The 23,061-nt window shown below is 33.0% G+C and overlaps 2 protein-coding genes across 34 annotated transcripts in view; one reads left to right on the top strand and one right to left on the bottom strand.

Moving 5' to 3' along the window:
• LOC129741725 (sodium channel protein para-like) overlaps window positions 1–6,991 on the bottom strand; it is a 55,300-nt gene extending 48,309 nt beyond the window's left edge. For both annotated transcript variants that reach the window (XM_055733505.1, XM_055733504.1), the window contains exon 1: window positions 6,224–6,991. The gene's annotated coding sequence lies outside the window, so the exon portion shown is untranslated. The remainder of the gene's footprint in view (window positions 1–6,223) is intronic.
• Window positions 1–23,061, top strand: part of LOC129741722 (sodium channel protein para) — a 344,044-nt gene that overhangs the window by 224,693 nt on the left and 96,290 nt on the right. The gene's annotated exons all lie outside the window — the stretch shown is intronic.

Genomic DNA, 23,061 nt, shown 5'->3' on the forward strand with positions numbered 1-23,061 from the left:
GTTCTTCATCAGGATTACAGCCCAAGGATTTAGGATCGGGTTCAAGTACTCAAAATTCGGACTGAGGGTCAGGCCAAGGTCCAGGATATGCATCCAAAATACAGATTCAGGATCAGAATCCGACATCAGGATTCACGATGGTTGTGAGATCAGGATTCAAGATTCAAGATCAGGATCAATATCCGGGATCAGGTTCAAGAACGGATTCTGATAGTAATATTCAGGAATAAGAAGATGTTGTGGATCTGAATCTAGAACCAGGATCAGCAAGAATCCGAGATCAGGGTCCGGGATTCTGGAATAAGAACAAAATCCGCGTTGATTAACAAGAATCTGCGATCAGAGTTGAAGATCGTAATCCGGGTTAAGAATCTTAAAGTCAAATCAGGATTCAAAATCTTAGATATGAACGTGCACCCAGAACCCTGGATCAGGACCCAAGAGCAAGGTCTAAGATCAAGATTCAGGATAAGAATCTGTGGTTAATTTCCATGATAAGCACCATAATCCGAAAGGATCAGTTCAGGATCAACGTCTTGCATGATGATTGTAATCCACAATCAGGGCGCTCAATCGGGACACGAAATAATAATCTAAGTGACATGACCAAGATCCAACATTTGAAATCATGAACCTGGATCTAAGATCAGGTTCAGGATCCAAAAAAATTATCTAGGATCTCATGCTCAATCTAAATTATTTATCGGGATAAAAGAAAAACAAGAATCGAGATCTGGTTCAGGATATTGATTTAGTTTTAGTTTAGGTACTTTTTGCTTCTTCGGAAAAAAGCTGATAAATTTGCGAATATTTAAAAAAAATTATATTCAAATAATAGGTATTACGTTCCCAAGATTTTTTTTAATTTTATTTGATACTTTTTTAACATTCTCTAGTTTTCTTGTGTGAGCTTTTTTTGTTTTATTCAGTACAAGCCCTTCCGGACATTCGAAACACTGTTCCACAAGTTCAAGGAATATGCATAAAAAAAAGTTGCATAAAAAGTTTATGAACAGAAAGACACAAAAAAACATTTTAAAGTGAATTGGTCACTTTTTGAGAATCATCAAAAACACCATTTGTTTTCTCAGTTCAAATGGTAGATTGGAGATTTTTTCTTGAATCAAAATTATAAATCAAAATTGGGATATTTAATGAATTTGATTGAGACACAAGCAAAGCCTTATAATAACTGAGGTGATAAGGATCATATAAGTGTATATTTAAAAAAAAAATCCTTACTTCTGCGAGCCTTAATAGGTATGTAAGAAAATTAAACATTTTCTGTTAGCTCTAAAAAAAGATTTTTTTTAAAGATTTTTTACAACTACATTGGAAAACAAATTTATGTGAAGAGTAGGCGATGATCGTATTGGAACGAAGGGTTTTTTTCCTCGCGTCGCGAAAAATTTCAAAATTTTAACTTTAAATTGTGAAAAGAAGATAAACGTGAATAAATTTTGATAAAACTCGTTGAAACTTGTTACCAAAAAGTGAACCTGCGTTTTCAGCAGACCCAGATACGTATGGAAAATTGGAAAATGAGTTAGTGAGAGGGGGACCCTCAAGTTGGTTAGACTTGCGTTTAGCAATTTCTCCAGTAACCAGCGCAGAAAGACCAGCCCGGGTCGAGGTGCCAGTCACCAGCCAGAAGACCACAACCGCCATCGCAGAGATCAGCCAGCGAGAAGTCCCAGGCCAGACAGGAGGTTTCGCCAGAGGTCGAGTCCGGAGAAGTTCGTGGACCGAGAGGGTTACTCTCGATGCAGTCACGAGCCCCGCTGCAGTTAGCAAGCGTGAGCTAACGTCTGACGGCCGGGAGGAGTCTCAGGATCCGCAACCGGGCTGCGCAGAAGTGGATAGGTCCAGCTTAGGGCAATTCGCAATTGATGATTGCCGAACAATATGTTAGTGATGTTGATGGCAGTATAAATGTTTGCATCATCACACAGTTAAATTGAACTACTCAAACTGAGTTTGTGGTAACTCAGCAGTGTTGCCAGATGTTCTGAGTGGATAACTCAGAATATTTGCACAAAAATGAGTAGTTTCTTATTTACTCATTCAGAAATGAGTACTTTCCCGGTTAGGGAAGGTGATAAGTAGAGAGTGAGACAATAGACAACTTGACGAACAAAACGAATAAAGATAAACTTTCGGCATGAATCACCTAAATGGATGAAAATCCTTGCAAAAAAAATAATAAAGATAAACTCATTTTAAAATCCCAAAAAAAAATTAAATAAAACAAAATAAAGATAAACTCTATTCCACCACTGAAACCTGCGTTTTCAATGAAGTTTATAACATGCAGTTAACACTGGACGTGCTTACCAGTTATCGTATGTTACAGTTGATCGGAAGATTGGGTGGGTGAAATCAAATGTGGCCAATAGTAATATTTGAATAACCTTCCGTTAAGCGTATTCAGGAACAGTGAAATTTAAGGTAAAGAATGTGGTGTACGGAGAATCAAATCCCCCAAATGCAAAAAGCTTTTAAACTTTATTTTGCCTTGCATGTTATCTCGTAAAGATTAAATAAAGTTTGAGAAAAGTTGAAGGGTTTGGAGATTAAGATACCTAGGATGAAAAATAAGTCAAATCAGCAGTTGGTTAATGCCTGCGTTCGTGTTGAGAAAAAGAGTTGCACGACATTGATAAGTTCTTTAACACAAGCTCGATAATCTAAGATTGGGTGAAATGAAGTGCTTCCCCTCAGAAGAAGAGTTTTGGGGTGTTGTACATTACTTCGGATAATACCGGAAAAGTATATTAAATGAGCTATCACAGAACAGCAATTATCATACTGGTAAAGTGAATGTTTCGCTAGGTATAAACTCAAAAATGTTTTCATTGCCATGAAAACATGAAGTGTGAAAGTGAAAAGCTAAGCGGAATGGGTTTCCGTGTGAAATATGAGCAGGCCGAACTGTTCACAGCAGACCATCCTCTCCATAAAAATATTCACGAGATGAAGTGAACAAAATTTTCTAATAAAGATAAAATCAACCCACGTCTCAAAAATATGGATATCAAAAATATAAATATGGATATCAAAAATCATCTGATCTAACCTGCAGCTTTTAAAAATGACCAATTATTTTGCCAGCAGCTGGTATGGTTTCTACTGTTTTAAATTCGGTTAGTTCGTTCCTTATTCCGGTATCGATTTTTGAAAAGGACGTATACACAATTTCAAACAAACTCAGTTACTAGCATAACCGTTTTATACTTTCTATTTTACATCTGAAAAAATAATCCTCTTTTTAAATTTTTTGATTTTAGTGTAGTTTCGTTTGATTTTTTAAATAAGGCGAAAAGCATTTTTTTATGAATGTGTAATCACGATGCTCTTTCACTCCCTTCATCTCACGGGCGAAACGTTATTTTTTTTCGTCTGTCAAGGTTTTTTCTCCTGCAAATCGCGAACAAAAAGGCCAATAGTAATTTCGGAATCAACAAAGGGCATTCTTATGTTTTCAAGTCGATTTCGTCTAAAAACCTCAATAATAGTGATTTACGCATGATTATGTGCTAAAAAACGCGAAGGGGGCATCAATAAATTACGTAACGCTCCTATGGGGGAGGGAGTAAGCTCGAGCGTTACGAATTGTGACATAGAGGAGGGCAGGAGGTATGCTCATCGTAACGTAACGATATTTTCCTTAAAAAAAATCAGTTTAATTGCAGCTTTTAAGATGTCTTGCAACCGTTCCTCTTTAAAGATTCTGAGGTAGACTCCATAAAATGCGTATGGGATACCCGAGAAATAACCTAATATTAGGTAAATTTACCCCCGAGAATTCAATCCAATCTTAAAACGGAAATATTACTATTTTTTCTCAACTGATTTAAAAAAAAAATATTATTTCGACGAATATTACTAAGTGGAGTATATTTTGCATAACAAGTTATGCTCCTAGGACAAAATAAAGTAAACAAAGTTGATCATCAGTTAACAAGAACAGAGCAATTCGTAATAAGACAATTAATTTCTTTTATCAGAGAGTTATCATCAACAAGTACTAAGAAGCAATTTGGATAGATTTTAATTCCGTTTTGCAGAACTTTGAAAAAAAAAATATTTTAAAATTTATTTTTACCTTCGAAAATCAGTATTTAAAAACATAAGAAGATGGGGGGAGGGGTAATTCTCAGCGTTACGTAACTTTCATAGGGGGGTACGTCGAAGCGTTACGATTCGTGACATAAAAGGTCAAAAAAGTGCATTTTTTGCGTTGCGTAATTTATGGATGCCGCCAATTATGTTGAGTTTAAGTATTTGTAGCTGCTTTCAAGCTGAAATTGGCTTAAATATCACTTATTCGGTGAGTGATCCAAAAGGCGAACAGTCATTCTGGATTTCAAAAAGGTGCTCACATTTTGGCGAATAGACAAAATGAGAAAACGAAAGGGCCAATATCCAATTTATTCATTTTTATGGTAACAATCACGGAAAATTATACTCAGTGAGAATAATAATTAGATACAGCGAAATAGGCAATTGATTATATTTTCTCAAACTTTAAATGCGTTTTTTTTCTCAAAACAGAGGTCTTGGCGTATTGACCCTTTTCAAAAATCGATAACGATTTGTTTTAAGAATTCTCCATGCTCCCATGCTCCAATGCTTGGAATAAAGACAAATTTACCGATGAATTGCCGCATTTAAAGAAGAAAGGCGGAAATTTAACATTTCCCAAAACCAGCGAGTTTTGAAAGAATATTCGAAGAGTTTTGTGTTTTATTTTCTATGCAATAAGTTAACGTAATCTGCAAAAAACAATTCATACATAAGATGTCAAGTAAAAATAACAAAAAAAATCACCTGTATATTTTATTTTAATTTTATTTCATTTTTTGGCACTGAAATCTCTAAGAAGGGTTCAACGATCCTAAACATTTCAGTACATTATTGATCATTTCTTTGCTCTGTCATATCGTTTCAGAAATAAAGGTTGCGGAAATCTCTGAAAAATATATGATTTCACAGAATTTTGAGCAAATTTTCAACACAGAATCTGTGTCACAGAATCAGAATTTTAGTAAAACGCACAGATTTTACAGATTTTTAAAATTTTGTACAGGTTACTAAAATTAAAAATTTTATGTCTATGGTATGGTTAAATTCACAGAAAGTCAGAATTTAATTTGGTAAAAACACAGAATTTTTTAAGAATATTTTTTCTTTAATTCTTGTTTTGAAACATTTTGGATTTTTAATGCAGTAAAACCTCATCGAAGGAAGAATTCCGAGATCCAAATCAAGGAACATAGAAATATTTTATCGTCTATGCTTTCAACAAATGAATATCGAATAAACATAGGAACGTATGGTACTGTTATCCACGTTTCTTTCTCCCTTATGTTCCAGTTGTCTCGGCGTCCAATACTGCACAGTGGGCCCGGCCTTGTTTAAATGAGTGGTAGAAGTACTTTTGCTACTCACCGGGTTGCTGACAAGATCTGGCTGTGTATGCATCATAAGCATAAGCACTATGTTAAAAACAAATTGATGTTCAAAAATTTTTATTCAGTGTCTTTACATTAACGAATTGCAAAAAAAAACATTTTGAAATTAGTGTAATATTTATGAAATTCTTATGTCAAACCTCTTTAGAAATTATATGTTTATGTCTTGAGCAAACTTGTACATCTAGATTTTAAAAAATTACTTTTTCGAGGCCTCTAGAGCCAAAGGGGTATAAGTGCATGCAAGCTTATCTCGAGAAAATACACTTGAAAGTTGTGGTGTTTGGTCATTTTCCATTTATGTATCCGAAATTTTTTTAGTTTTCTTTCAAACATATAAGTATGAAAATAAAATTCTAAAAATCTAAAAAAGAAAACATCAATTGTAGTTTTAAATATGAAGAATCTTTCAGAATTATTAACTCAAATTCAACAATGTTTGCACATATTAACATGTTTTTAAGATACAGATTTTTACCAGTGTCTTTTCGACTCTGAGGGTCTCAAATATGTTTATTCTTACGTTCTATTAATGGTTATCTTTGTCAACAATTTTATTAAAGTACTAAAAGCAAAATTCCGGAGAATTTTGTTCTCAGAACTTTTAAAAAAAAATTTCCGAAGAATCAAAGAGTATCTTCTTGATAAGATTTTAAAAATATCCTCAGAGGATTTATTAGTTTTCTTGTGTACTACTATCAGAAACCAAAAAACATGAAATCAAAAACAAATCAGAACGGGTGCATTACCTGCTAACAATGATGCGTTACGGGGGCACAATACGGGCACGCACCAGGTGCGGCCAGGCATTGACTGGGGCCCCAGGAACTAGTTTGGACGGTGGGTCGTCCGGTGACGCAAACGAAATTCACGATCGCAACGGATTCACGCACGGCGGCGGCTTCGGCAACTCTCTGCTCTGCGCAGCTGTGGCTCAACACAACAATCCGAGATCCAGCCAGATTTTTCATGGCCACCCCGTACTTTTTTTTAGCTTTCAGGTTTCGGTTGGAATAACATCGAAGAACATCTGCGAGAGGTTGCTTCGATAGGTGTAAAAAACTCTAAACTAAAAACTAGCAACTAGAAACTGGCTTGCTTTGATTTTTCGCGACGTGACATTAACAAGCGGGACGGGTATTTTTTTTTCAATATCTGGTGCACTTTCACTAGAAGATAATGCAGCCACTCTTCTAGAAATGTTGAATGATTTTAAAACTTCTTTCTATATTTTTTTCTTCTAATTACACTGCTCCAAACGCAACAACACTTCAACAGAGAATAAAACGGTTCAGGGGCTAGAAAATTTGCGCTTCACTGAATTTGGAAAACTGTTCTCGAAAAAACGAAGCAATAGTTGCTGCGATCGCAAAAATTTGATTATTTTATGGTGACGATGATTTGCGTTTGTTTGTTAATTTTTTTTGTAAGTATTATATTGGTGGTTTTAAGCAGAAATCCGGTCCCGTGCTGGACACTGATTTGACATCTCTCGGTGTCCAATCGTCGTCGTCAACGATCTGAAACAATGAAGGGGAGAAGATGGAAAAAGACAAAAATTGAAATTTTTTTCTAAATAAATTGTGTTTTGTAACAAATTCATGCCATCTAGAACACGGAACACTTTGTAAAGAATTTGTAAAATTTTGTAATTATCAAACTAGTTGGAGAAAGGGTCGAATTTTTTTAGAAAATTTACTAGACAGAACACAATTCCTCATTACTTTCGTCTGAAAAATGTAGGTATACCAATTTCAAGCATCATGGTTTTGCCTTTCTAACAGAAAGGTTTGGTTATCGGTCGATTTGAGAGATCATTAATTATGGGTCTTAGACATACCTTTATAGGTACCTATCGACTCAGCTCGACGAGTTCTGTTGATGTCCGTGGATTTGTATGTGCCATTTTAAAAATGTCTAGAACGTTTTTGCGAAACTGGGCTGCACAATTAAAATGATTTTAGTCTCAAAAGAATGCATTTTTTTTTCTACACAACCCTTTCAAAAACGGGAAAAAAACAAAATAGTTGAAACCGTTTTCTTTACCAAATACATATCATACTTATTATGGCATAAAAAAAAGTTGCTAGTGGCGCCTCGAAGCAGCAGCACCAGCAATCATTTATAAATTGAAGATAATCAAAATAAAAAAATAATATTTTTATTAACTCGAGAATTGAACCAAAACCCTTCAGATCCCAAGTTGCAAGCGCTATCCAATAAACCATCGGCACGCTTGATTGAAAGCGGCTCAAACTCAAATAGGTAAAAGGCATTACTAAGACGCACCGTGGTCTGGGCAGTTTCTCAGTCTGCTGGGGCAAATACGGCAACAGTGTTTATATCTTACACTTCTTGCTTTTCAATGCAGCAAATGGCGGATGGGCGTTTCCTTCAGAGTCCGCCATGCCTATAGACATTATAATTTCATTTATGAAATTATAGTGTCTAAAGCCATGCCGGGTGTCAACAAAATGCAGAGCCGTACAGGAAACTGCGTTGGGGGGGAATTTATATGAAGATCTTATGACCCTCGTTTTTTTTACTCGTGTTGAAGAATGAATTTATGTTTTTTTTTTCATTTCTACATACTCATACATAATTTAGATTCAATTTCAGATGCAGAATTCAGATTCAGTTTTCAAATTCAGGATACAGGTTTAGGAATCAGAATTCAGGATTCAAAATTCAGAATTCAAAATTCAGATTCAGAACTCATATTCAGATTCAGAATTTAGATTCAGAATTCAGATTCAGAATTCAGATTAAGAATTCAGATTCAGAATTCAGATTCAGAATTCAGATTCAGAATTCAGATTCAGAATTCAGATTCAGAATTCAGATTCAGAATTCAGATTCAGAATTCAGATTCAGAATTCAGATTCAGAATTCAGATTCAGAATTCAGATTCAGAATTCAGATTCAGAATTCAGATTCAGAATTCAGATTCAGAATTCAGATTCAGAATTCAGATTCAGAATTCAGATTCAGAATTCAGATTCAGAATTCAGATTCAGAATTCAGATTCAGAATTCAGATTCAGAATTCAGATTCAGAATTCAGATTCAGAATTCAGATTCAGAATTCAGATTCAGAATTCAGATTCAGAATTCAGATTCAGAATTCAGATTCAGAATTCAGATTCAGAATTCAGATTCAGATTCAGAATTCAGATTCAGAATTCAGATTCAGAATTCAGATTCAGAATTCAGATTCAGAATTCAGATTCAGAATTCAGATTCAGAATTCAGATTCAGAATTCAGAATCAGAATTCAGATTCAGAATTCAGATTCAGAATTCAGATTCAGAATTCAGAATCAGAATTCAGATTCAGAATTCAGATTCAGAATTTTTGTAAATTTATTTTCGGCATATCGGTGAAAAATTTAGATTCATGGAGAAAGAATATCAGAATTAAAAATTGATGAAGCTGGATGTTGCGAGGTAAAGTATGGTGTACGTTAATAAATTTTCCTTGCAAAAATGTTCTTTCGCTCTTTTCATCATCCGTAAAATTTCTCCTCACTTTATCAATTTTCAATTCTGGAATTGTTTCTCCAAGAATACCAATTTGCACAGTTTTTGATAAATTTGCGATGACTTAAAGATCATTACGCATGAAAACACGATTTTGTTTTGTGAAAACTTTTTTTCACAATTTTTCTGAAATTAAGTTTGCTGCATACTTTTAGGGGTAAAACCATACTATTAAAAGTTGTAAAATCCGAAATCATAAAAAAAAATTTGGATGAAAGAAATTTCAATGTTGAAAACCGTGTGATGCAAAACAATCAAAATGAGATTTACAAGATTAAGAATTCAGATTCAGAATTCAGATTCAGAATTCAGATTCAGAATTCAGATTCAGAATTCAGATTCAGAATTCAGATTCAGAATTCAGATTCAGAATTCAGATTCAGAATTCAGATTCAGAATTCAGATTCAGAATTCAGATTCAGAATTCAGATTCAGAATTCAGATTCAGAATTCAGATTCAGAATTCAGATTCAGAATTCAGATTCAGAATTCAGATTCAGAATTCAGATCCAGAATTCAGATTCAGAATTCATATTCAGAATTCAGATTCAGAATTCAGATTCAGAATTCCGATTCAGAATTCAGATTCAGAATTCAGATTCAGAATTCAGATTCAGAATTCAGATTCAGAATTCAGATTCAGAATTCAGATTCAGAATTCAGATTCAGAATTCAGATTCAGAATTCAGATTCAGAATTCAGATTCAGAATTCAGATTCAGAATTTAGATTCAGAATTCAGATTCAGAATTCAGATTCAGAATTCAGATTCAGAATTCAGATTCAGAATTCAGATTCAGAATTCAGATTCAGAATTAAGATTCAGAATTCAGATTCAGAATTCAGAATTCAGATTCAGAATTCAGATTCAGAATTCAGATTCAGAACTCAGATTCAGAATTCAGATTCAGAATTCAGATTCAGAATTCAGATTCAGAATTCAGATTCAGAATTCAGATTCAGAATACAGATTTAGAATTCAAATTCAGAGTTCAGATTCAGAATTCAGATTGAGAATTCAGATTTAGAATTCTGATTAAGAATTTGGATTAAAGATCAACCTGGAATTTGAAATTGGAACTTATATTCAAATATTAGACTAAGTGTTGTAACTCAAAATTCAAACTTTAGAATCAGAATAAGATTTCAGATTTAGTTTACAGAATGAGATTAATCATTTAATAGTCATATTACTTTCCCCTCCTTTTGTGGGAATTTTTCCTCTATGCATGGTTGAGCTCTAAAAAAGGTATCATGCTAGGGCACGCGTCACGGCTATCCATCAATATTGTAGTTGGTTTTACTTATTCAGTAAAAAAAAAGCATAAAAAAACAGTAAGATTCGAACCGTGACCAGCAACGTGAAAGTTCTGGTTGCTACCACGGCACCATTTCAGCGTGTTATAAATCTTGGAAATTCTACTGTTTAAATACCATTCTTTCCATACATAAAATGAGCTCCTTACATACCAGTTCGCTTTTCCCCAAAAAAACGTATCAGGCATCATTTTTGCCTTTCTAACAGAAAGGTTTGGTTATCGGTCGATTTGAGAGATCATTAATTATGGGTCTTAGACATACCTTTATAGGTACCTATCGACTCAGCTCGACGAGTTCTGTTGATGTCCGTGGATTTGTATGTGCCATTTTAAAAATGTCTAGAACGTTTTTGCGAAACTGGGCTGCACAATTAAAATGATTTTAGTCTCAAAAGAATGCATTTTTTTTTCTACACAACCCTTTCAAAAACGGGAAAAAAACAAAATAGTTGAAACCGTTTTCTTTACCAAATACATATCATACTTATTATGGCATAAAAAAAAGTTGCTAGTGGCGCCTCGAAGCAGCAGCACCAGCAATCATTTATAAATTGAAGATAATCAAAATAAAAAAATAATATTTTTATTAACTCGAGAATTGAACCAAAACCCTTCAGATCCCAAGTTGCAAGCGCTATCCAATAAACCATCGGCACGCTTGATTGAAAGCGGCTCAAACTCAAATAGGTAAAAGGCATTACTAAGACGCACCGTGGTCTGGGCAGTTTCTCAGTCTGCTGGGGCAAATACGGCAACAGTGTTTATATCTTACACTTCTTGCTTTTCAATGCAGCAAATGGCGGATGGGCGTTTCCTTCAGAGTCCGCCATGCCTATAGACATTATAATTTCATTTATGAAATTATAGTGTCTAAAGCCATGCCGGGTGTCAACAAAATGCAGAGCCGTACAGGAAACTGCGTTGGGGGGGAATTTATATGAAGATCTTATGACCCTCGTTTTTTTTACTCGTGTTGAAGAATGAATTTATGTTTTTTTTTTCATTTCTACATACTCATACATAATTTAGATTCAATTTCAGATGCAGAATTCAGATTCAGTTTTCAAATTCAGGATACAGGTTTAGGAATCAGAATTCAGGATTCAAAATTCAGAATTCAAAATTCAGATTCAGAACTCATATTCAGATTCAGAATTTAGATTCAGAATTCAGATTCAGAATTCAGATTAAGAATTCAGATTCAGAATTCAGATTCAGAATTCAGATTCAGAATTCAGATTCAGAATTCAGATTCAGAATTCAGATTCAGAATTCAGATTCAGAATTCAGATTCAGAATTCAGATTCAGAATTCAGATTCAGAATTCAGATTCAGAATTCAGATTCAGAATTCAGATTCAGAATTCAGATTCAGAATTCAGATTCAGAATTCAGATTCAGAATTCAGATTCAGAATTCAGATTCAGAATTCAGATTCAGAATTCAGATTCAGAATTCAGATTCAGAATTCAGATTCAGAATTCAGATTCAGAATTCAGATTCAGAATTCAGATTCAGAATTCAGATTCAGAATTCAGATTCAGAATTCAGATTCAGAATTCAGATTCAGAATTCAGATTCAGAATTCAGATTCAGAATTCAGATTCAGAATTCAGATTCAGAATTCAGATTCAGATTCAGAATTCAGATTCAGAATTCAGATTCAGAATTCAGATTCAGAATTCAGATTCAGAATTCAGATTCAGAATTCAGATTCAGAATTCAGATTCAGAATTCAGATTCAGAATTCAGATTCAGAATTCAGATTCAGAATTCAGATTCAGAATTCAGATTCAGAATTCAGATTCAGAATTCAGATTCAGAATTCAGATTCAGAATTCAGATTCAGAATTCAGAATCAGAATTCAGATTCAGAATTCAGATTCAGAATTCAGATTCAGAATTCAGAATCAGAATTCAGATTCAGAATTCAGATTCAGAATTTTTGTAAATTTATTTTCGGCATATCGGTGAAAAATTTAGATTCATGGAGAAAGAATATCAGAATTAAAAATTGATGAAGCTGGATGTTGCGAGGTAAAGTATGGTGTACGTTAATAAATTTTCCTTGCAAAAATGTTCTTTCGCTCTTTTCATCATCCGTAAAATTTCTCCTCACTTTATCAATTTTCAATTCTGGAATTGTTTCTCCAATTTCAATTCTGGAATTGTTTCTCCAAGAATACCAATTTGCACAGTTTTTGATAAATTTGCGATGACTTAAAGATCATTACGCATGAAAACACGATTTTGTTTTGTGAAAACTTTTTTTCACAATTTTTCTGAAATTAAGTTTGCTGCATACTTTTAGGGGTAAAACCATACTATTAAAAGTTGTAAAATCCGAAATCATAAAAAAAAATTTGGATGAAAGAAATTTCAATGTTGAAAACCGTGTGATGCAAAACAATCAAAATGAGATTTACAAGATTAAGAATTCAGATTCAGAATTCAGATTCAGAATTCAGATTCAGAATTCAGATTCAGAATTCAGATTCAGAATTCAGATTCAGAATTCAGATTCAGAATTCAGATTCAGAATTCAGATTCAGAATTCAGATTCAGAATTCAGATTCAGAATTCAGATTCAGAATTCAGATTCAGAATTCAGATTCAGAATTCAGATTCAGAATTCAGATTCAGAATTCAGATTCAGAATTCAGATTCAGAATTCAGATTCAGAATTCAGATTCAGAATTCAGATCCAGAATTCAGATTCAGAATTCATATTCAGAATTCAGATTCAGAATTCAGATTCAGAATTCCGATTCAGAATTCAGATTCAGAATTCAGATTCAGAATTCAGATTCAGAATTCAGATTCAGAATTCAGATTCAGAATTCAGATTCAGAATTCAGATTCAGAATTCAGATTCAGAATTCAGATTCAGAATTCAGATTCAGAATTCAGATTCAGAATTTAGATTCAGAATTCAGATTCAGAATTCAGATTCAGAATTCAGATTCAGAATTCAGATTCAGAATTCAGATTCAGAATTCAGATTCAGAATTAAGATTCAGAATTCAGATTCAGAATTCAGAATTCAGATTCAGAATTCAGATTCAGAATTCAGATTCAGAACTCAGATTCAGAATTCAGATTCAGAATTCAGATTCAGAATTCAGATTCAGAATTCAGATTCAGAATTCAGATTCAGAATACAGATTTAGAATTCAAATTCAGAGTTCAGATTCAGAATTCAGATTGAGAATTCAGATTTAGAATTCTGATTAAGAATTTGGATTAAAGATCAACCTGGAATTTGAAATTGGAACTTATATTCAAATATTAGACTAAGTGTTGTAACTCAAAATTCAAACTTTAGAATCAGAATAAGATTTCAGATTTAGTTTACAGAATGAGATTAATCATTTAATAGTCATATTACTTTCCCCTCCTTTTGTGGGAATTTTTCCTCTATGCATGGTTGAGCTCTAAAAAAGGTATCATGCTAGGGCACGCGTCACGGCTATCCATCAATATTGTAGTTGGTTTTACTTATTCAGTAAAAAAAAAGCATAAAAAAACAGTAAGATTCGAACCGTGACCAGCAACGTGAAAGTTCTGGTTGCTACCACGGCACCATTTCAGCGTGTTATAAATCTTGGAAATTCTACTGTTTAAATACCATTCTTTCCATACATAAAATGAGCTCCTTACATACCAGTTCGCTTTTCCCCAAAAAAACGTATCAGGCATCATTTTTGCCTTTCTAACAGAAAGGTTTGGTTATCGGTCGATTTGAGAGATCATTAATTATGGGTCTTAGACATACCTTTATAGGTACCTATCGACTCAGCTCGACGAGTTCTGTTGATGTCCGTGGATTTGTATGTGCCATTTTAAAAATGTCTAGAACGTTTTTGCGAAACTGGGCTGCACAATTAAAATGATTTTAGTCTCAAAAGAATGCATTTTTTTTTCTACACAACCCTTTCAAAAACGGGAAAAAAACAAAATAGTTGAAACCGTTTTCTTTACCAAATACATATCATACTTATTATGGCATAAAAAAAAGTTGCTAGTGGCGCCTCGAAGCAGCAGCACCAGCAATCATTTATAAATTGAAGATAATCAAAATAAAAAAATAATATTTTTATTAACTCGAGAATTGAACCAAAACCCTTCAGATCCCAAGTTGCAAGCGCTATCCAATAAACCATCGGCACGCTTGATTGAAAGCGGCTCAAACTCAAATAGGTAAAAGGCATTACTAAGACGCACCGTGGTCTGGGCAGTTTCTCAGTCTGCTGGGGCAAATACGGCAACAGTGTTTATATCTTACACTTCTTGCTTTTCAATGCAGCAAATGGCGGATGGGCGTTTCCTTCAGAGTCCGCCATGCCTATAGACATTATAATTTCATTTATGAAATTATAGTGTCTAAAGCCATGCCGGGTGTCAACAAAATGCAGAGCCGTACAGGAAACTGCGTTGGGGGGGAATTTATATGAAGATCTTATGACCCTCGTTTTTTTTACTCGTGTTGAAGAATGAATTTATGTTTTTTTTTTCATTTCTACATACTCATACATAATTTAGATTCAATTTCAGATGCAGAATTCAGATTCAGTTTTCAAATTCAGGATACAGGTTTAGGAATCAGAATTCAGGATTCAAAATTCAGAATTCAAAATTCAGATTCAGAACTCATATTCAGATTCAGAATTTAGATTCAGAATTCAGATTCAGAATTCAGATTAAGAATTCAGATTCAGAATTCAGATTCAGAATTCAGATTCAGAATTCAGATTCAGAATTCAGATTCAGAATTCAGATTCAGAATTCAGATTCAGAATTCAGATTCAGAATTCAGATTCAGAATTCAGATTCAGAATTCAGATTCAGAATTCAGATTCAGAATTCAGATTCAGAATTCAGATTCAGAATTTAGATTCAGAATTCAGATTCAGAATTCAGATTCAGAATTCAGATTCAGAATTCAGATTCAGAATTCAGATTCAGAATTCAGATTCAGAATTAAGATTCAGAATTCAGATTCAGAATTCAGAATTCAGATTCAGAATTCAGATTCAGAATTCAGATTCAGAACTCAGATTCAGAATTCAGATTCAGAATTCAGATTCAGAATTCAGATTCAGAATTCAGATTCAGAATTCAGATTCAGAATACAGATTTAGAATTCAAATTCAGAGTTCAGATTCAGAATTCAGATTGAGAATTCAGATTTAGAATTCTGATTAAGAATTTGGATTAAAGATCAACCTGGAATTTGAAATTGGAACTTATATTCAAATATTAGACTAAGTGTTGTAACTCAAAATTCAAACTTTAGAATCAGAATAAGATTTCAGATTTAGTTTACAGAATGAGATTAATCATTTAATAGTCATATTACTTTCCCCTCCTTTTGTGGGAATTTTTCCTCTATGCATGGTTGAGCTCTAAAAAAGGTATCATGCTAGGGCACGCGTCACGGCTATCCATCAATATTGTAGTTGGTTTTACTTATTCAGTAAAAAAAAAGCATAAAAAAACAGTAAGATTCGAACCGTGACCAGCAACGTGAAAGTTCTGGTTGCTACCACGGCACCATTTCAGCGTGTTATAAATCTTGGAAATTCTACTGTTTAAATACCATTCTTTCCATACATAAAATGAGCTCCTTACATACCAGTTCGCTTTTCCCCAAAAAAACGTATCAGGCATCATTTTTGCCTTTCTAACAGAAAGGTTTGGTTATCGGTCGATTTGAGAGATCATTAATTATGGGTCTTAGACATACCTTTATAGGTACCTATCGACTCAGCTCGACGAGTTCTGTTGATGTCCGTGGATTTGTATGTGCCATTTTAAAAATGTCTAGAACGTTTTTGCGAAACTGGGCTGCACAATTAAAATGATTTTAGTCTCAAAAGAATGCATTTTTTTTTCTACACAACCCTTTCAAAAACGGGAAAAAAACAAAATAGTTGAAACCGTTTTCTTTACCAAATACATATCATACTTATTATGGCATAAAAAAAAGTTGCTAGTGGCGCCTCGAAGCAGCAGCACCAGCAATCATTTATAAATTGAAGATAATCAAAATAAAAAAATAATATTTTTATTAACTCGAGAATTGAACCAAAACCCTTCAGATCCCAAGTTGCAAGCGCTATCCAATAAACCATCGGCACGCTTGATTGAAAGCGGCTCAAACTCAAATAGGTAAAAGGCATTACTAAGACGCACCGTGGTCTGGGCAGTTTCTCAGTCTGCTGGGGCAAATACGGCAACAGTGTTTATATCTTACACTTCTTGCTTTTCAATGCAGCAAATGGCGGATGGGCGTTTCCTTCAGAGTCCGCCATGCCTATAGACATTATAATTTCATTTATGAAATTATAGTGTCTAAAGCCATGCCGGGTGTCAACAAAATGCAGAGCCGTACAGGAAACTGCGTTGGGGGGGAATTTATATGAAGATCTTATGACCCTCGTTTTTTTTACTCGTGTTGAAGAATGAATTTATGTTTTTTTTTTCATTTCTACATACTCATACATAATTTAGATTCAATTTCAGATGCAGAATTCAGATTCAGTTTTCAAATTCAGGATACAGGTTTAGGAATCAGAATTCAGGATTCAAAATTCAGAATTCAAAATTCAGATTCAGAACTCATATTCAGATTCAGAATTTAGATTCAGAATTCAGATTCAGAATTCAGATTAAGAATTCAGATTCAGAATTCAGATTCAGAATTCAGATTCAGAATTCAGATTCAGAATTCAGATTCAGAATTCAGATTCAGAATTCAGATTCAGAATTCAGATTCAGAATTCAGATTCAGAATTCAGATTCAGAATTCAGATTCAGAATTCAGATTCAGAATTCAGATTCAGAATTCAGATTCAGAATTTAGATTCAGAATTCAGATTCAGAATTCAGATTCAGAATTCAGATTCAGAATTCAGATTCAGAATTCAGATTCAGAATTCAGATTCAGAATTAAGATTCAGAATTCAGATTCAGAATTCAGAATTCAGATTCAGAATTCAGATTCAGAATTCAGATTCAGAACTCAGATTCAGAATTCAGATTCAGAATTCAGATTCAGAATTCAGATTCAGAATTCAGATTCAGAATTCAGATTCAGAATACAGATTTAGAATTCAAATTCAGAGTTCAGATTCAGAATTCAGATTGAGAATTCAGATTTAGAATTCTGATTAAGAATTTGGATTAAAGATCAACCTGGAATTTGAAATTGGAACTTATATTCAAATATTAGACTAAGTGTTGTAACTCAAAATTCAAACTTTAGAATCAGAATAAGATTTCAGATTTAGTTTACAGAATGAGATTAATCATTTAATAGTCATATTACTTTCCCCTCCTTTTGTGGGAATTTTTCCTCTATGCATGGTTGAGCTCTAAAAAAGGTATCATGCTAGGGCACGCGTCACGGCTATCCATCAATATTGTAGTTGGTTTTACTTATTCAGTAAAAAAAAAGCATAAAAAAACAGTAAGATTCGAACCGTGACCAGCAACGTGAAAGTTCTGGTTGCTACCACGGCACCATTTCAGCGTGTTATAAATCTTGGAAATTCTACTGTTTAAATACCATTCTTTCCATACATAAAATGAGCTCCTTACATACCAGTTCGCTTTTCCCCAAAAAAACGTATCAGGCATCATTTTTGCCTTTCTAACAGAAAGGTTTGGTTATCGGTCGATTTGAGAGATCATTAATTATGGGTCTTAGACATACCTTTATAGGTACCTATCGACTCAGCTCGACGAGTTCTGTTGATGTCCGTGGATTTGTATGTGCCATTTTAAAAATGTCTAGAACGTTTTTGCGAAACTGGGCTGCACAATTAAAATGATTTTAGTCTCAAAAGAATGCATTTTTTTTTCTACACAACCCTTTCAAAAACGGGAAAAAAACAAAATAGTTGAAACCGTTTTCTTTACCAAATACATATCATACTTATTATGGCATAAAAAAAAGTTGCTAGTGGCGCCTCGAAGCAGCAGCACCAGCAATCATTTATAAATTGAAGATAATCAAAATAAAAAAATAATATTTTTATTAACTCGAGAATTGAACCAAAACCCTTCAGATCCCAAGTTGCAAGCGCTATCCAATAAACCATCGGCACGCTTGATTGAAAGCGGCTCAAACTCAAATAGGTAAAAGGCATTACTAAGACGCACCGTGGTCTGGGCAGTTTCTCAGTCTGCTGGGGCAAATACGGCAACAGTGTTTATATCTTACACTTCTTGCTTTTCAATGCAGCAAATGGCGGATGGGCGTTTCCTTCAGAGTCCGCCATGCCTATAGACATTATAATTTCATTTATGAAATTATAGTGTCTAAAGCCATGCCGGGTGTCAACAAAATGCAGAGCCGTACAGGAAACTGCGTTGGGGGGGAATTTATATGAAGATCTTATGACCCTCGTTTTTTTTACTCGTGTTGAAGAATGAATTTATGTTTTTTTTTTCATTTCTACATACTCATACATAATTTAGATTCAATTTCAGATGCAGAATTCAGATTCAGTTTTCAAATTCAGGATACAGGTTTAGGAATCAGAATTCAGGATTCAAAATTCAGAATTCAAAATTCAGATTCAGAACTCATATTCAGATTCAGAATTTAGATTCAGAATTCAGATTCAGAATTCAGATTAAGAATTCAGATTCAGAATTCAGATTCAGAATTCAGATTCAGAATTCAGATTCAGAATTCAGATTCAGAATTCAGATTCAGAATTCAGATTCAGAATTCAGATTCAGAATTCAGATTCAGAATTCAGATTCAGAATTCAGATTCAGAATTCAGATTCAGAATTCAGATTCAGAATTCAGATTCAGAATTCAGATTCAGAATTCAGATTCAGAATTCAGATTCAGAATTCAGATTCAGAATTCAGATTCAGAATTCAGATTCAGAATTCAGATTCAGAATTCAGATTCAGAATTCAGATTCAGAATTCAGATTCAGAATTCAGATTCAGAATTCAGATTCAGAATTCAGATTCAGAATTCAGATTCAGAATTCAGATTCAGAATTCAGATTCAGAATTCAGATTCAGAATTCAGATTCAGAATTCAGATTCAGAATTCAGATTCAGATTCAGAATTCAGATTCAGAATTCAGATTCAGAATTCAGATTCAGAATTCAGATTCAGAATTCAGATTCAGAATTCAGATTCAGAATTCAGATTCAGAATTCAGATTCAGAATTCAGATTCAGAATTCAGATTCAGAATTCAGATTCAGAATTCAGATTCAGAATTCAGATTCAGAATTCAGATTCAGAATTCAGATTCAGAATTCAGATTCAGAATTCAGAATCAGAATTCAGATTCAGAATTCAGATTCAGAATTCAGATTCAGAATTCAGAATCAGAATTCAGATTCAGAATTCAGATTCAGAATTTTTGTAAATTTATTTTCGGCATATCGGTGAAAAATTTAGATTCATGGAGAAAGAATATCAGAATTAAAAATTGATGAAGCTGGATGTTGCGAGGTAAAGTATGGTGTACGTTAATAAATTTTCCTTGCAAAAATGTTCTTTCGCTCTTTTCATCATCCGTAAAATTTCTCCTCACTTTATCAATTTTCAATTCTGGAATTGTTTCTCCAAGAATACCAATTTGCACAGTTTTTGATAAATTTGCGATGACTTAAAGATCATTACGCATGAAAACACGATTTTGTTTTGTGAAAACTTTTTTTCACAATTTTTCTGAAATTAAGTTTGCTGCATACTTTTAGGGGTAAAACCATACTATTAAAAGTTGTAAAATCCGAAATCATAAAAAAAAATTTGGATGAAAGAAATTTCAATGTTGAAAACCGTGTGATGCAAAACAATCAAAATGAGATTTACAAGATTAAGAATTCAGATTCAGAATTCAGATTCAGAATTCAGATTCAGAATTCAGATTCAGAATTCAGATTCAGAATTCAGATTCAGAATTCAGATTCAGAATTCAGATTCAGAATTCAGATTCAGAATTCAGATTCAGAATTCAGATTCAGAATTCAGATTCAGAATTCAGATTCAGAATTCAGATTCAGAATTCAGATTCAGAATTCAGATCCAGAATTCAGATTCAGAATTCATATTCAGAATTCAGATTCAGAATTCAGATTCAGAATTCCGATTCAGAATTCAGATTCAGAATTCAGATTCAGAATTCAGATTCAGAATTCAGATTCAGAATTCAGATTCAGAATTCAGATTCAGAATTCAGATTCAGAATTCAGATTCAGAATTCAGATTCAGAATTCAGATTCAGAATTTAGATTCAGAATTCAGATTCAGAATTCAGATTCAGAATTCAGATTCAGAATTCAGATTCAGAATTCAGATTCAGAATTCAGATTCAGAATTAAGATTCAGAATTCAGATTCAGAATTCAGAATTCAGATTCAGAATTCAGATTCAGAATTCAGATTCAGAACTCAGATTCAGAATTCAGATTCAGAATTCAGATTCAGAATTCAGATTCAGAATTCAGATTCAGAATTCAGATTCAGAATTCAGATTCAGAATACAGATTTAGAATTCAAATTCAGAGTTCAGATTCAGAATTCAGATTGAGAATTCAGATTTAGAATTCTGATTAAGAATTTGGATTAAAGATCAACCTGGAATTTGAAATTGGAACTTATATTCAAATATTAGACTAAGTGTTGTAAATCAAAATTCAAACTTTAGAATCAGAATAAGATTTCAGATTTAGTTTACAGAATGAGATTAATCATTTAATAGTCATATTACTTTCCCCTCCTTTTGTGGGAATTTTTCCTCTATGCATGGTTGAGCTCTAAAAAAGGTATCATGCTAGGGCACGCGTCACGGCTATCCATCAATATTGTAGTTGGTTTTACTTATTCAGTAAAAAAAAAGCATAAAAAAACAGTAAGATTCGAACCGTGACCAGCAACGTGAAAGTTCTGGTTGCTACCACGGCACCATTTCAGCGTGTTATAAATCTTGGAAATTCTACTGTTTAAATACCATTCTTTCCATACATAAAATGAGCTCCTTACATACCAGTTCGCTTTTCCCCAAAAAAACGTATCAGGCATCATTTTTTTATATTGAGATTGGAATTTTTCGTGTTTGAATATCTGAAATCATACTTATATGATTCAGAGGGAAGGAATCTATCATGTATATTCTATATTATTTTATATATTTCCAAATATAATTTAAACTCTGTTAGAAAGGCTCCAATCCACTGTTAAGTGTATTAAATCGGGTTTTTAGAATTTGAAAAGCGATCCGACAAAAAACGTCATTTGAAAGGTTTCATTAAACGAAACTTTGTAAAATTCCAAATAAACAAATGAACAAATGAATATGCTTGGAGAACTTCAATAATAAAAAGTCTACTATGAAATGATGTTTTTGAAAATTTTTTAGAAGACCGTAGCAAGCTTTGTATGGAATTTTCAAATTTATAAATTTTTTCACCTCCCATAGCTTTTTTGGTTGTTTTTACTGCCGAAAATAGCAGTACAAATTTCTGATGCAATTCATTTAGTCTTAAATTAGCGCAACGCGTTTTGATTTTTGGAAATTTGTATGCGAAAACAAATTTTTTTATTCAAAGATCTCTCAGTTCTTTAAAAAAAATTGAACTTTATACTACATATCATATAAAAAAAAACACAAACCTAACTTGTATTTCAGAAAGTATATTCGATGCTACACAAAAAAATCGAAATGTATTTTTTTTTTAATCTTAGTGTATTTAACTGCTAAATAACTTGATACAATATGTTCAACCGTAGGATGAAAATAAAAAAAATCTCAAATTGCATTATCAAAAACCTTTCATGGAATTATTGAGAACTCTAGCAAGCAAAGTTTTCCATTTTTAAATACATTACAAGGCTTAGATATAGATTTTTGTTTCAAATAGTTTTAATTTTTTATGATATGTAACTAATGATTTTTTGCCAATCCCTGCTCAATGACGTTCCTTGCTTTCGATAGAAAAATAACCTAAATTTCAACAATTTTTGTTCCGTGGCGACCGTTAAAATTATTGCACAGGTTAGGTTTTCGGACCAATCTGAAAAATGTGTAGGAGGGTTTTAAAATTCGATCATGAATTTTTTCCTGATGTGTGAAGACGTAGGAATAATGAAGCTATCAAATGCTTCACTTGTCAAAATACTAATGGCGAGTTTAGGAAACTGCTTAATAACACTAACTGCTCAAACTAAGTAAACGTTTAAAATTGGCGATAAAAATTTACGAAATACTTTTTATGGGATTAAAAGGTCAAATATTTGTAGTACGTATTATCAAAATGAAAAGAAAAAAAAATACATTGAAATCTGATTATTTTTAATCAGGATAAAACTAGTTAAAACTACTCAGTAGTATTAAGCTACGTGGAAAAATTTCATTTTTTTATTCATATTTTTTATGCATTTTATATGAGAGCTACATACGAAGGCGACTGTTACCGACCACACTTAATCTCTGGCATCACTGGATTCCTTTCTAAATCATATCTAGAAATATTTGCAAAGTGGACGAAAAATACTTTCCTGTTTTCTCAAAACAATTAAACAAAATGATCTATCTTTGAAAAATTTAACAAAATTTGATAAACAGATTTTTTCATTTTATTTTATTAAGTCTTTGACTGCTGCCATACAAACCGAGTTTTTAAATTAACTTATGTTTAAATCAAAATTATGTTAAACTGCACATTTAAATATCAACTTGGATAACATCGGTT

This window comes from Uranotaenia lowii, chromosome 2 (genome assembly GCF_029784155.1).
Source record: "Uranotaenia lowii strain MFRU-FL chromosome 2, ASM2978415v1, whole genome shotgun sequence".
NCBI lineage: Eukaryota > Metazoa > Arthropoda > Insecta > Diptera > Culicidae > Uranotaenia > Uranotaenia lowii.